At 45.1% G+C, this 13,865-nt stretch overlaps 1 long non-coding RNA gene across 7 annotated transcripts in view; it reads left to right on the top strand.

The window, feature by feature from the left end:
• The window catches only part of LOC115947249 (uncharacterized), a 47,955-nt gene that overhangs the window by 17,176 nt on the left and 16,914 nt on the right, over nucleotides 1-13,865 (top strand). For 4 of the 7 annotated variants that reach the window (XR_004081190.2, XR_004081188.2, XR_004081184.2 and 1 more), the window contains 5 exons: nucleotides 2,386-2,520; nucleotides 3,613-3,707; nucleotides 4,727-4,830; nucleotides 7,218-7,555; nucleotides 12,806-13,122. This is a non-coding gene — a long non-coding RNA (uncharacterized lncRNA). Of the gene's footprint in view, nucleotides 1-2,385; nucleotides 2,521-3,612; nucleotides 3,708-3,736; nucleotides 3,848-4,726; nucleotides 4,831-6,562; nucleotides 6,625-7,217; nucleotides 7,556-12,805; nucleotides 13,123-13,865 lie in introns of those variants that run through there. The other 3 variants (XR_004081186.2, XR_004549560.1, XR_004081189.2) reach the window with 3 other exon arrangements.

Below are 13,865 nucleotides of genomic sequence, written 5' to 3'. Positions count from 1 at the left end.
TTTGGGGCGCATCTGCTGGGGATGGTTCAATTTGTGCTGTCGCCCTCCTTGGTGGGACAGAGGTGCAGCATTGGGAGTTAACTCACTGGAAATAATGTGTTGTGACTATCTAATTTATGGCTGCCACCCCTCTGGGAAAAAGACCTGTATCTGGCCAGCAGATAATCCTTGGGCTCATTACAACATTGTTCCGAAACAAATCCCCCAGGCTCCTGCCTGTAATCACTTTTACATAAGTGTAGGCAAATGTCTCTCCGTCCATGCTCACCACATTGCAGGTGGAGACTGAGCCAGTAGACAGGGAGCTGGAATCTTTATTTGGTTGGCTGGAGTTTGGAAATTTGTTTTAGGAAAGCAACTAAACAGAAAATGTAGAGACCAGCCTTGAAGAATTCCAGCTGAAATTCTCAGCAGTATAATGTGGGAGAGGTTAACCCCTACTCCCCTTGGCTATTTTTGCCCCATCCAGTAGTGCCATGTAGCTCCAGTGGTTTCAGGGTTGGTCCCTGCAAGCCTTGTCCCAGAGCTGCACGCCACAGTGTTTCTTCTGCCCCTGCCACTGCATGAGTGCTCTTCTGCCAAAACCTGTAATTACCGTGTTTTTAACCCACATACTTTGGTGAATCAGTACAAACACACTTCCTCTTCAATATCCGCTTAACGGTGGGAAGTGCTGAAGACTTTGGAGAATAGCTCTGGGGTGCATGTCAGAAGCTGTCAGGGTTGGGGGGGATCTGCAGCACATAGCTGTGGGATGTTTTAGAGATGTGTGGTGGCAGTGTTCGTGGGGTATCACGAGAGCACCTTGTATATTTGGGACATTTTTGGTACACGATACCCACTTGTGGTACCACATGGAATTTTGGTAGGATGTGTGCTGTTTTGGCTTTCACATTTGGGAGGTCTGAAAGAGGTAGTGATTTTGGGGGGAGTTGTTGTGTGGGGGGTTTGAACCCCTTGAGATGGCTTCAAGAACTCCAATATTGCTGACTAGTTATTCAAACTATCAATGGCCAGCTCCAGCCAGGTTTATTTATCCTGATGCATCAAAATGCACCTGTCTGTTTTCTCTCTTTTAGCTGGCTGCAGCAGCATGTAAGCTCTCGATTAGTGGTTGCTTTACAGTGACCTGAGAGGAGCTTGGGGCTTGCTCAAGAGCCTGTGTTTTCAACTGCCTGCATGACTAATGCTGCCAGAAGCTGTCTAAAGACAGAGGCCAAGGTTTGAAGCCATCAGTGTTTTTTTCCAGTGTATGAACTACCCAGATCCAGTATGGAGCAGCTGGTGGGGGAAGGACCCTGTGCTGGTAGCCAGAACTTGTATCGCCAAACCTGTACTCATCCTGGCATGGTTTGGCATGCTTGCCCATCCCTGGCAGCCTGCTCCTGCAGGATTACAAGTGATTAAGCGGGCGTGAAAACACAGCAACCCTTCCTTGTCATGCAGAGGCAGAAGCAAAGGTGTGGACCCCCCTTCTTCCTCCTTCCCACTCCTTCCCCTGCTCTCCTGGATATCCGGGGCATGCGCTTCCTGCTGGCCCTTCGGATTCTCATGGGAAGAGCCAGGCAAAGGGCTCTGGAGCAGCCTTTGCTTTAAAAATTGCTTTTGCAAGGCTTTGCTATGCCAAAATTGCCTTTGCTGTAGTAGAAAGTCCTCCTGGGGTTTACACAGTGCACTTTGAGAAACACTCTGAGTGCTGGGAAATCTCTGCCTCTTCTGCCTTTTCCTCCTTTCCATGAGTTACGATCCTCCTCTTGTCATCCCTTGGTCCACCATGGTGAGGAAATCATTTATCTGGGAGGCGAGGGACTGTTAAGGAGATAGATTATGCATTTGTGTTTGAAATAAATGGAAAAGGGAGAAAAGATTCTTCTTCCTTCTCCCTTTCCACTCTGTCTCCCTTGGTGGTCTTGGTGCTACATCCTGTATTTTCATCCAAATGGAATGGTTTATTTTTATCTGTTTAGGAAAATAAGCATTAAAAGTTACAAGATGGATTTCCCGCATGCAGATCTTCAAGGGCTGGAGGGAAAGACTGTGGGGGGGAATATTGCAACTAAGAGGAGGCTGAAAGAATAAGTCAGTAATACGTGTAGAACTGAAAGGTGGCTGGACCATTCATTCCCATTATGAAGAGGTGCACTACCATTAATAATCATTTTAACGAGAGCTGGCCTGAGCTAACAGGTCTGGGCTGCATTTCTGTAGAGTGAATTTTTATTTAATAATAATAAAAAAAAATACCATGCATCCAAATGAAAAGGTACATTGGGCTCACTTCTCCTACCTGATATTTATTACTGCTTCACCTGCCTTGAAATGGGAACATTTATTTGGCTAACATATATTAAAAGGGCTGTGCATGTCGTATTTCCTTTCCTACAGCACTCAAACCCAAGAATGCCTTGACTTAAAGCTCTAAAAGTGCTGGCTTCTGAGCACGTATAACCTTTCCAAGGAGGAAAGGACTGCATCGCCTGGTTGAAAGCATCCCACCGTCAGAAATCCCATGTTTCTAAGGTGGGTTGTACAAGTCTCGGAGGCTGCACAGTAAGACTAGACTTTGCCAAAACCCCTGATTTTGCTCAGGTGGGTTTCTGTAGCCCTGGCTTGTTGGGAAAATCAGTGGAGCGCAGGTTCAGCAGATGGAGCTTTGTTGAGGATTTTATCCGTAAAACCGCATCTTTTAAAACAGATAATGCATTCCTTTTTAAAGGAATAAATGAGTAAAATCCTTTGAGTTCTTTATGAAGCAGCCATCAGGAAGAAAGCATTTAATTTTGCTGATTTAAGAGAACAGGGAAATCACCTGTTAACCAAGCACTCCTCATCTACTTTATTTCTGGGAAAAAAAAGCAGCAAGGCAAAAAGCCAAACTTGAGACAGGGATGTTTGGGCTGCAGGCTAGGAGCTAACTGAGGCTGACTGGTACAATCCCTGCTTCAGCCATGCTGCCCAAGGTTGTGGAAATGTGGGCACAGAGGCATGGGAGGTCCCCCTGCTCTTACATGTGCCAAAAGCATCCATGCACCAGAATATAAGCACCTCATTGTGTATAAGCATCTCATGGTGTAAGCATAAGCATGATGTATAAGCATCTCATGGTGTACCAGTGTTTGTGTCCACACATGCAGGACAGTGGGCATACAATCAGCTATGCATGGAGCAAGTCCTACTGATGGGGGTGGGCTGTGGCACCTTGAAAAGATTCAGAAGGGCAGAGAGGAGAGAGAATAGGCAACTCTAAGCTAAGGTGTTCACTTAGACGTGAAGGTGAAATACCTTGCAGGTGAAATACCTCTGACAGTGAGGAAAGGATAGGCAAACTCTGGAGAAGAACCACTCCAGGGAACTTCTTATGCCATGGTGGTATCAGAACAGTCTTAATCTCCTGGCACCTGATATGGCATCCTGCAGGTTGGGATGCTCTACAGATGGGCTCTTCTCTATAAACAGACCTGTTGATACATTGTGGTACTTGGATTTGGACACAGTTCAGATCTAACAATTCTGCAGGCTGTCCCTGTTTGTTTTATGCTGCTGGTGATGTGATTCCAAAGTGAGCTTAGCCGGGTTGTCCTCAGGAAAGTGTTATTTTTTTAATTAATGCAGAAAAAAAGAAGAGTGAGAACACAATATCAGCTGGGCTCCTGCTATGTCTGACACCTTCATCTTCCCCTCCTGATGCTGCTTGGCCAGACCGTCTGGTAAACATATTTGATGTTTCCTTCTCTAGATGCCCTGGGATAATTGATGCTCGCCTCCTGCCAAGTGCAGGGTGCCACACCTGGAAAGGCATGCCACAGGAGCCACATGCTAGACACCAATAGCAACCCCCCTATTTTGGGTAAATGAGTCTCTTTTTCTGGCAACACAGCTGGTTTCCCAATTTGGACCCCATTATAGGAGTATTGCACTTCCAGAGGTGATTCACTGTTGCAAGGACAATGTTCAATCCAACTGAAGAGATGGGCATTTTGAGTAGTGCCAGGCATCTGTTCTTTGGAAATGAAGGTGATCCTAAGTGCCAAGGGACAGAGACAGCTTGCTTTCATTAGTCACTGTTAAGATCTCAGTGCCCGTCTCTCACAAAGGCCAGGAGAGGTTGAGGATTTGCTTTTTCCAGTGTCACAGCAGTGGATGCTACAAGCTCAATATCTGATGGGAAGCAGAGAGAAGAGGAGCTATCTCCCTGGAGGAATGAAGGAGATAGGGAGATATCTTCTCCTCATTTAACTGACTTGAGATTTCCTGCCTTTAACAGAGCCACTTCAACCATCTTTCAAAATAGACCTTTTCCTGTGGTAGAACCTTTGTTTTGTCTTTAGAGGGGGACACATGGAAATTCCCTCTTGCAATGTTTGCTCCAGATTTTGGGGGGATTTGCTACTTCAAGAGTCCAAACCTAACGTCAGGGGACAGGCAGACAGTTGCTGATGTATGAACATGGAGCCAGATCCCACATGCCTTTTCTGTTTAGGAAATAAGAAAAACCTTGAATTACTGAGGTTTTAGCTTCCTCTCTGATGATCCACAGCCCTGCCATCTCCATACCCCCACCTTCTGCCTCGTACCTGCTGCCTCATACCTGCTCTTTCCATCCCAGAGCTTTTAGAAATTTGGATCCATCTGCTTCTCTCTGATAAAAAGATAGTGTATCACAGGCAGCACAGGCAGGGCCCTGGCAGAGCTGCAGCACTAATTAATGGTAATCCCTTAATCTTAGGGTGACGGGAGAGACCGCGTTGGCCAGTTTGTCCTCTCGTGAGCATAGAGAAGTGTCAGACCTGTAACAAGACTGCCTGTCCAACACTGCACCAGGCACAAAAGGTAGGGTTTTTAACTCTGATTATTTATATTGGAATAACTAGTTATTATCATGGGAGCTCCCCCCTCTGCCGGTTGTTATAATCTGGTGAGACCACATTTGCTACAAAAAAAAAAAAGGAAAAAAAGAGACAAAAACTATTTATTTCACAATTTTAAGGGGGATTAGGAGTGGAGTTTGCTGGGGCAGGTTTTCTTCCCTTCTGTCCTTCCCCCCAGCATCAACATTTTTATTCAGAAAGGAGCCCCGAGTGCCAAAAAGCACCATTTCACTTGGACAACTTACTGTGCTTGATCTGGAATTTTCCTGAATGCTTTCATCCAGTCGATCAAAACCATTCAGCTCTCAGCTATCCTACACAAAAATATCTTCTTTTTTTCCTTTTAATTTTGCACATTTCAGTTCTTCAATACCAGGAAGAGGCAACAAGAGGAAACCTCAAGATCATGTAATTCCCACAGAAAATTGCATTTGGATGAAAGAGGTTTTTTGCTTTTCCCCCAGAATGGTAGTTTGAATAAAATTGTAGAAAGAAATACTGGCCAGTTCTGCTTCTGATGGTATCTGTATTTCCTTCTCCAAAAGGAAAGCACCCAGTCCCAGCACATGCCAGGAGGCACAATTGGGCCATGAATATTAAGGCCACAGTGACACAGCCTACATCTTTACCTTTCCTATTTCCCACAGGCAAACTTTGAACTTTCAAAATCACCAACGCAGTAGGAAACAACAGGGCAGTGTTTTGATGGCCTAAATTTCATCTGAGTCACCTTAGCTGTGCCTTTCTTCTCTTTAATTTGCTCCTGTTTTGTTATAGTGCCTGCTACTGCACTTCCCATTGTAACTCAGCCTTGGGTCAAGGCCAGCATTAAGCATGCTTGAGACTCCAAAGGATCTTGTTGACATTTTGTGTGGGTTCTGGCACAGGGTTGAATTTTATCCCTGGATCATGCTGACCTGGAATTCAGAAGGCCAGAAGACTTTTCAGCTGCAGTGTGATGCAGCTCTGCCCAGGCTGGATGTTCACATCATTCTGGGCTGTGATGAAGTCAAGACTAACAAATCTGAGCACACAAAGGAGGGTAATGTTATGTTACGGTGTGAAACTCCTTGGAGGGCCTCACACCCTCTCCAAGGACACTTGAAGCTTCCTCTTGTACTGCCTTCACCACAGTGGTCTGAGTCCTCCTTCCAGCACCCCCTGCCCCTTCCCTATGCTCCTTGGAAGGGAAGGATTTAGCATGGGTTTGCCTGGGTGTAACATTTAGGAGGGCTTTCCCTTTTTCCCAGAATCAGCAGAGTTGTAGAAAAACTAACACCTGGGCTTCAAATTAAAAATTAAGACTAATAACATTCCTATACATGTCATTAAAAAACTGGGTTAAACAAATATGGCACATTTCCATACACCCAAGGGTGCTATTCTGTGTCTAATGAAACTTCTTCCTCTAATGCAGAAAAGTATGAATATATCTCCAAAGCACTCTCTTTAATAAATTCATCTCTGCTATAAACACCATCCATTTCTGAGGGTCTCTAAGCAACTGCTGTTGGGGTCAGTCCTGTCTCCAACCTTCATTTGCTGCTCAGCTGCATAGAGGAAAGCCAAGATGGGTTAACAGGTGAGGTGTAATTCCAACTAAAGCCATTTAATTGAGTGGACCTTGCTGCTGGAGGATAAAAAGGGAAGACCTGAGCAGTAGTATATTAGTGATGTGCTGCTGGGGTGTTGAGGGCTCTTCTTTGTTGGGTCTGTCATGAGGCTTCTCCAGAAATAACCCCTGTCTGTATTTAAGGTTAGTGCTTACCACCCTCCTGAGTTTTAATTTTTCCTTTGAGAGCTAAAAGGCTTTCTGGCTGTGTTTTCTGCACCTTTTCTTTAGTAGCACAGGAGAAGGTTTTGAGGAGGTAGAGCCTGTCTTTTCATCAGCTGTTAATATAGCCAAGGGCACCAGCTTTTCTTTGATTTTGGTACTTGAATTTCCTTATCTTGTAGTGCTTGGAGCAGTCTTCTGGTGTATGAAAGCTGCACATGGAATGAGTGGGAAGTCAGGAAAGATGTCTGTTTCTGTGTAGTAATAGCAGCAATCCTCCATAGTGGAGGAGCATAGGTGGTGTGATATGTGCTGGGATGTGGATAAAACCCCAGCTGTGTTTAGCCTTAGTTTTATATTACTTTGGATGGATGAACCAGAAAAGGAAAGAAATGAAAAAAGGAGGCAAACATGCATAAAAGTTAGAGATGGAAGAGACCTAGGTCATCTACTCAATACCACCCTGCCACCAGATGATTGTTCTTGAACTGAAATCTCTGCTTGGAGCTGTGGCTGTGAATACATTAACCTTTAAAACAATAGTATTAAAATGTTATATATTTTCTTTAACCCAGATGCTGGATGCCTGGTAAATGTGAAGTGCAAGTTGTGCCTGAGCAAGTGGTCCCTCAGGAAATACTGGGGGGCTCTTTGTGAAGGAGCACTCAGCCTGCTGTAGTTCACTTGATGATGGTGTTGACCTGGAGTTCAGATGGCCAGCTCCTGACCTAGGGAACTGTGTTGTGTCCTGCCAGCGCTTTGTGAGAACCAGTGCAGCAAAGTCAAACCATGAGGGTCCTTGCAGCAGTAACCCTATGGTTGCACTGGTCCTGCTGTACCCAGGGCTGCTCTCTGGTCCATCCAGAGAACAACTCATGAGAGTACAAGGAGAGGAGAAAGTGTTGCCTTGCAGGTATGTGGTTATTTTTTTAACCTCTCATGCATGGTAATTAAATGATACTCTGGAGATGAACTGTAGAGATCCTGGGTAATTTCAGCTCCTGCTTCTGTGGCTGTTTGCTGGAGGTGGAGGGCAGGGAAATCTTTCTTTATCCTGCCTCATTTCAAAGCAGCATAGAAACGATCAAGGGAATGTGTCTCCTTGAGTCTGGTCAGTGCCAAGGAAGGCACATCAGATTGCCTATGGCTTTCAAAGTGGTGCTCTAAAATTTCTGTCAGTGTTTTTGACTACGTTTCATAGGCAAGAGATCTGGGACACATCTACTATATCTAGTAGACAGTGCCTTATCTACTGGGTTTTTCTTCCCTTCCTCTGCTGCAGTTTTAAGTGGCTGGAAACTTTTTTCCAAAGGCAACAGACTGGTAGACCAGGTCCAATTTGGAAACCAGTCTTCTTTTCTTTTTTAATTATTTTTTTAATCTTCTGTTTGGACTGTTGTCTGCTGCTCCTCTGAGTTGTTCAGGAAGTTGCAACACAAAGAGAGATGTACTATTATTATTGGTGGTTGTTGTTCCTAAGTCTTTATTGATTTTTTATGAAAGGAATAATAACAGTGTGCATGAGGTATCCAGCTAACAAAAGAGGTCCTGCAGTACTCATCTCGAATTAAATATATAGAAGCAGAATCCAACTGGGATATTGACAGGCAAATACAAAGCTTTGTGATTCAGTGTAGTGCTGGAGCGAAAGCAGGACTTTGCCTTGCCACAGCCCACCTTGATGGGGAGAGAGTCAGCATTGTTCTTCTCTGCTGCTCATTGAGAGACATGTCCAAAACATCTTTGCTTGTGGCCAGAAATAAGTATGTTACCAGCAGGAGGAAGCTGCTACCTGAAGCTTGATGTTGGTGTGACTCATGCTAGCTTAGAGGGGGTGGGGTTGGGAAATCTGGGATGCCCTCATGGCACCAGAGTGGGGTTTGACCTATCTCCTTGCAATGCAAGAAGGTAACTCAGTCAAATTGCTGTGCTTGAGCTTGCCCTGCAAGAAGAGCAGGTGAGCATGTCTGTTTCTGACAGCCATTTGTTGTTTGGGTTTCTGGTACATCAGCTCAGGACATCCTGCCTGTCAGCAATAAAAAGGCCATGAGGAGGGAAAGCAAAGAGAAAATGTGTAAATCTGTTCCTCGTGGTTGTGGTTTTGTTTGGGTTTGTTCTTTGGGTTTGGTTTGGTTTTTTTTCCTTCCTTCTGTATTAACCTGTCAACTCTTAGTTGGTGGTTGATGCTTCCAAAGCAGGGATGGATCAGTAGGGAAGGATGTGAGGAAGCAACTTTGACATTCCAGCTGCTCTCAACTCCTTCCACTTTAAGCTGACCCTAACAGTGGGGTTAGAAGAGCTCATTCTCCTTTTTAACTTTTCTCCCCTTACTTCCACATGTTCTCATGTGGGCCAGAATGTAACCCACAAGAAAGATCGTGTTTCTGCTGTTCCACCTGGGAGCAGAAGCTACCAGATGCAACATGAAAAGGCATCACAGTCTTTGTAGGTTTGTTGCCTGATCCTCACTCAAAAAAAGACTCTGAGAAATTTGAACAAGGCTAAAGTAATGCTGTAATGTCAGTTTGTCTCTCTCTTGGCTTTACAAGGAATTCCCGAGCATGATATTGAATCACAACCATCTCTGCTCTTAGATCATTTCCTCTAGCAAAACATCACCCCATAGAAGAAGTCCCTTCAGCAAAGACAAAAAAGCACTTATTGGTTTGAAAAGATCCCTCTGTGCCAGAATCAGTGAGAGAGAATGGAAGTGTTAGTGCCTCCGGCAATGCCTTCGCAAGGCTGTTTGTCATCCCAGCACAAGAAGAAGCTGAGCACACACAAATATTAAACTAATATTTTTGGTGCTTGGTGAATTTTGATTGTCAGTTCATACCGCCTGGGGCAGCTAACAAGAATGAGATGTGGTATCCTCAAGCTTTGTATTCATGTCTGAATGGATGCTCCTTTTATATTTATTTATAAGTATGTATGACTCTTAGTGTTGCTATTTATCTGTTGTGTGAGAGAGAGATGCTAATGGTAGCCAATAGCAGGACCCAACCAAGACTGCCAGGTCAGGAAACAAAACAGCAAAATAAAGTGGTTTTGGTCCCAAGATGCTGTCTACACTAAAATGATGATGTAGCGATTTTCTGTTCAGTTGTGAATGGAGAGGGGTCTGAGGACGTAAAGGCAGGTGCACAGGAGACTCCACATTTCCCAGATCTCTGCAGTTTTGTGTTAAAATCCTTCATCCTACCTAGATGTGGAGCTAAAAAAAAAGAAAGAAAAGGAAAGCTGAGAGCTGGTTAATCACCAGAAAGGTCAAGGCTGGCCCTGAGGCTTTTGCACAGCTGCTGGATGGAAACCTGCCCTCTTCCTCTAGACCTGCTCTAAACTGGTGCTACCAGACTTGACTTTGAGGAGATGGGATGGGTTTTCTTTTCTTGGACAAACACTGAGAAAAACAAACGAGGCTGTCAACCTATGACCCTTCCGAAAAGATGAGACCACCCTTTGTGCTCCAAATAGCCACACTGTTGGTTGAGATGTACTTTGTAGAGAGTGTACCAATTACGTGGGCTCTTTCAGAGCCTGCGAGTGGTGTGAGCTGTTATTTTCTTGAGTGAACAAGGAAGAGGCTGGGAGGTACGAGAGGTGATAGACAGCTTTGCAAGGAAACTGCAGATAACCCACAGTTAAATTTAACTCCCTGGGAACATCAGGAGCCAAAACCAAGTTTTGTGCATTGAAGCACATGAGGACAAGCACCCTCCCAGCTCACAGCTTCACAGGGGGAATTTGTCCAGCCCCGTGCTTATTCAACTCCAAGCTCCTTATGGGGAGATAGAAGAAAATTCCTGTGTTGTGCACAATGCTCAAACCTGGGACAAAAATGAGATGAATGATGAAGAGAAAGGATAAGAGATTCTCTGTTTATTTCTCTTTTCAGCCATTTTGAGGATCCAAATCCCTGGCAATTTCTCTCAATGACCAGCAGCTCTGTCTTGTGTTGCTGACTCATAAACTACTGCATGCTTCTTTGGCTGAATTCAGAGTAAGGAAAATATATGCATTGGCTTTGATCATGCAAGAAATTCTTCTATAGAGGTCAAGGGGCAACCCAAGAGAGGGGAGAAGCAAAAGATGTAGTGAGGAAGAAGTAAAGATGAATGTAAAAGAGGTAAAACCCAAGAAAGAAATGTGTATTTTGGGCAATGGGGAGAAAAACAATCATCTGATCCAAGCCAAACAAATGAACAGCATGATGAATGATGCAAAACTATGCACTGTGGTTGATTTCTTATTGTGGCAGTGATATTAGCAATAAAATCAATATCAATAGTTAGCTAGGCCTAATAACTACACAGACCAGATCAGATTGGATTGATATTACTCCTCTTAATAACCTGTTATTGTTGCTATTGCACACTAGGTAGGAAAAGATATCATGTCTTTTAATTAAAACAGAGACTTCAGCAATTTTATTCACTTGTAGACAGAACTGGAGATGGCTAGTCCATACCCTGGCAATTAAATCTGTCCTGAAGGCTCTTATAAATAAAAATAAAGAGAGAATCCATTGAGAATCCTCTACTTGACAGCCTGACACTACATGCGTGTGTGACAACCACATGAAAGGCATAGAAAATTGAGGCAATTAAAACCAGGGCTTCCCTCAGCTTTGGACCACTCAAAAGCCCCAAAGTAGGTTTGCAGCCATTTTTGAGGTTCCGACATCAAGTTTCCTGGCTACATTTTATGCTGGAGCACAACCAAAGCCCTTCAGGTGATTGTTGAAGAAGGTTGTGTTGAAATGTCTGCCTCCAGATGAGACAGGTCAGGCTGTGGGTCACCACCTCTCCCTGGCTTGAGGTGATCACTGTGCCCAGCGTCTCACCTCAGAAACCTCCCTGGTGAACTCCTGGCCCCAATCAATGCGCTTCCATGAAAAAACGCCATCTTAGAGAAAACAGCATATTTAAAAGCAAAAGGCATGCTGAGTTTTATTGAATTTGTTCCAAACGGTTCTACGTTCAATCACCCAGAAACTGTCTCCCTGCAGGCAACAATATCTTTTACTAACGAGTGTTTGCTGTACAAAATAGCTCACCTTGTATTTCACACGTTCTTTGCTCTGACTCTGCACCTGCCCTGTGTTGGGGCTCCTTCCTGCTTTTCTTGTCTTTTGGGGCTTCTTCATGTTAACAAAACTGTCTGCAAAGGGGGGATGATGAAAGGAAGGAAAAAAAAACCAGAAGACATGAGGTCACTTCAGGTCTGAAATGGGGTGAGAAATGTGTTGTGTTCCTCTCAGATCTTGGGCCTAGGGGCTGGAGAAAGACCCTTTGGGTTGTTCTTCTGACCTCTAAATAGAGCAAGTCAGTACAGCATTTCTGCTGAGTTACAGCCTGGCTGTAGCCTCGTGTGCTGTACTGCAAGGATGCTTTTGGCTCCATGGAGACTGTGTGTGTATTTGCCACACCAAATCAATGTGCAAGGTGCTTTGACTTGCTCACACCCGATGCTCTGCTCGCACCAGTTTTATTCTGGTGGCTCTGCAGTGCAGTAAGGGTGCTATGGAGGAGCAGACTGTTCTGCACCAAGACATTGCAGCCTACATGGCTGCCTTTGACCCTCTTCCACTGATTGTCTCCTTGGTTTGGGTTTTCTTGTTGTTGTTTTGGTTTGTTTTGTCTTTTGGGGGTTTTGTTTGTTTTTGTTGGTTTTAAGCAACTGAAATAGGTTTTGAGCTGAAACCCTAATCGTTCCCCTCCCCAGTTGTGGCCACAGTCTCCAGTGTTGCACCCAGGGGACTGCTGAATGTCCCTCCTGCACTGAGGCAGGGATTTAAACCCAGCGTTGAGGCAACTTTGCCAAAGGGAGATGAAAAACCTGACTAATCAATTTGGTGTGCTGAGCATGGATTAAGTGAGATGTCTGCCTTGTATCTGTCAGGTGACAAACATCTGCAGAGGGAAAAGCTGGAGGAGCAGGCTGCCCCTCTTTCCAGCCCCTTTCATGCCTGTGCTTTCAGAAACAGGAGCTTTGGGGTTTGTGTGTCTCACAGAGCTGGAAGAGGATAAAACTCTCCAGGTGTCCAGGAGGGAAAGAGAGAGAGAGTCTTTGAATTTCTTCCCTTAAATCATAAGTCACTCTAATTGTTTTCTTCTTCCATTTTCTCCTTTTTCTTTCTCTCACTGCCTCCCTTCGAATCAAGGATTTATCTTCACTGGTGCATGTATGCAGGGCTACTGCAGACAGCATTGTCTAGCAAAACACCTGCTGAGTGAGTAGGTGCTGATGCTGCTGCCAAGCCACTCTCCTCACCTCCAGGAGCCTCCCTTCCCACCTGTGCCCTGTGCAAAACAGTATCTCCCACCTCCCTCCCATCAATCAAGGTGCAAGATTTTATTAGCAAAGCTGCTCAGATGAGCAAGAAGGATGGAGCAAGGCGGAAAAAAACACCCTGAAGAGACTGAGAGGCAGGAGTCAACTAACCTGAAGTGAAGGAGGAAAGCCTGCAGGATTCCCAGTGTAAGTAAGTTCTGGGGGGCTGTATTCATGTCCTGTCTTGACTGCATCCCAAGGTGGGATGCTGAAGGACAGCACACATGAAACAAGACAGATCATACTCCAAGGTCAGCTAGCAGCCACGGCTGGATCTTCCCATGCTGTGATTTTATAATTAAATATCCCCAAACTTTCCATGTCCTGACAAACCCAGGTGTAGGTGTCGTCTCAGCACAGCCAGTGCCCCAAAAGCTTCACAGTGTGGGTGAAGGGATGCTCAGAAAGCATCTGCATGGGCACTCACCCCCGAACCTACTCTCACGTTTTGGCCGAAGTGGTAAATCTGCCCTGTGCAGTGGCACAGGTACCCCGCACCTTGCCCCTTCCCCATGCAGCCATCCCTGCTGTATTGCTGCTGCCTTGTTTCATCAGCCTGGTGACTTGTTGGCAGTGCATCCAGCCTAAAAATAAAAAGACAGATTGTCCACTTCAGCTGTAATTACCGACTGAAAAGACCCGGTGGGAAAAGAAGGGGAGGGGGATGTGGCAGGGAGGGCAGAGAAGGAAAAGAAGGAAAGAAGAAAGCAAAAAGAAACTCATCCTTGAACAGGTTGCATCAATCATCCAGGTTGCTGCCTGTGCAAGGTCCCTCTCTGGTTCCTGGGAGGGATAACTGCATTCTGTGCTGGGAAAGCATAAGCTGGACCCATGGCTTCCTTGCGGAGCAGAGAGAGGGGTTCCACCCTGACTTATCCATCCACCCCAAA

Source organism: Melopsittacus undulatus, chromosome 4 (assembly GCF_012275295.1).
Source record: "Melopsittacus undulatus isolate bMelUnd1 chromosome 4, bMelUnd1.mat.Z, whole genome shotgun sequence".
Taxonomy (NCBI): Eukaryota; Metazoa; Chordata; class Aves; order Psittaciformes; family Psittaculidae; genus Melopsittacus; species Melopsittacus undulatus.
Note: the sequence above shows the minus strand (reverse complement) of the source record. Positions and strands in the feature narration are given on the sequence as shown.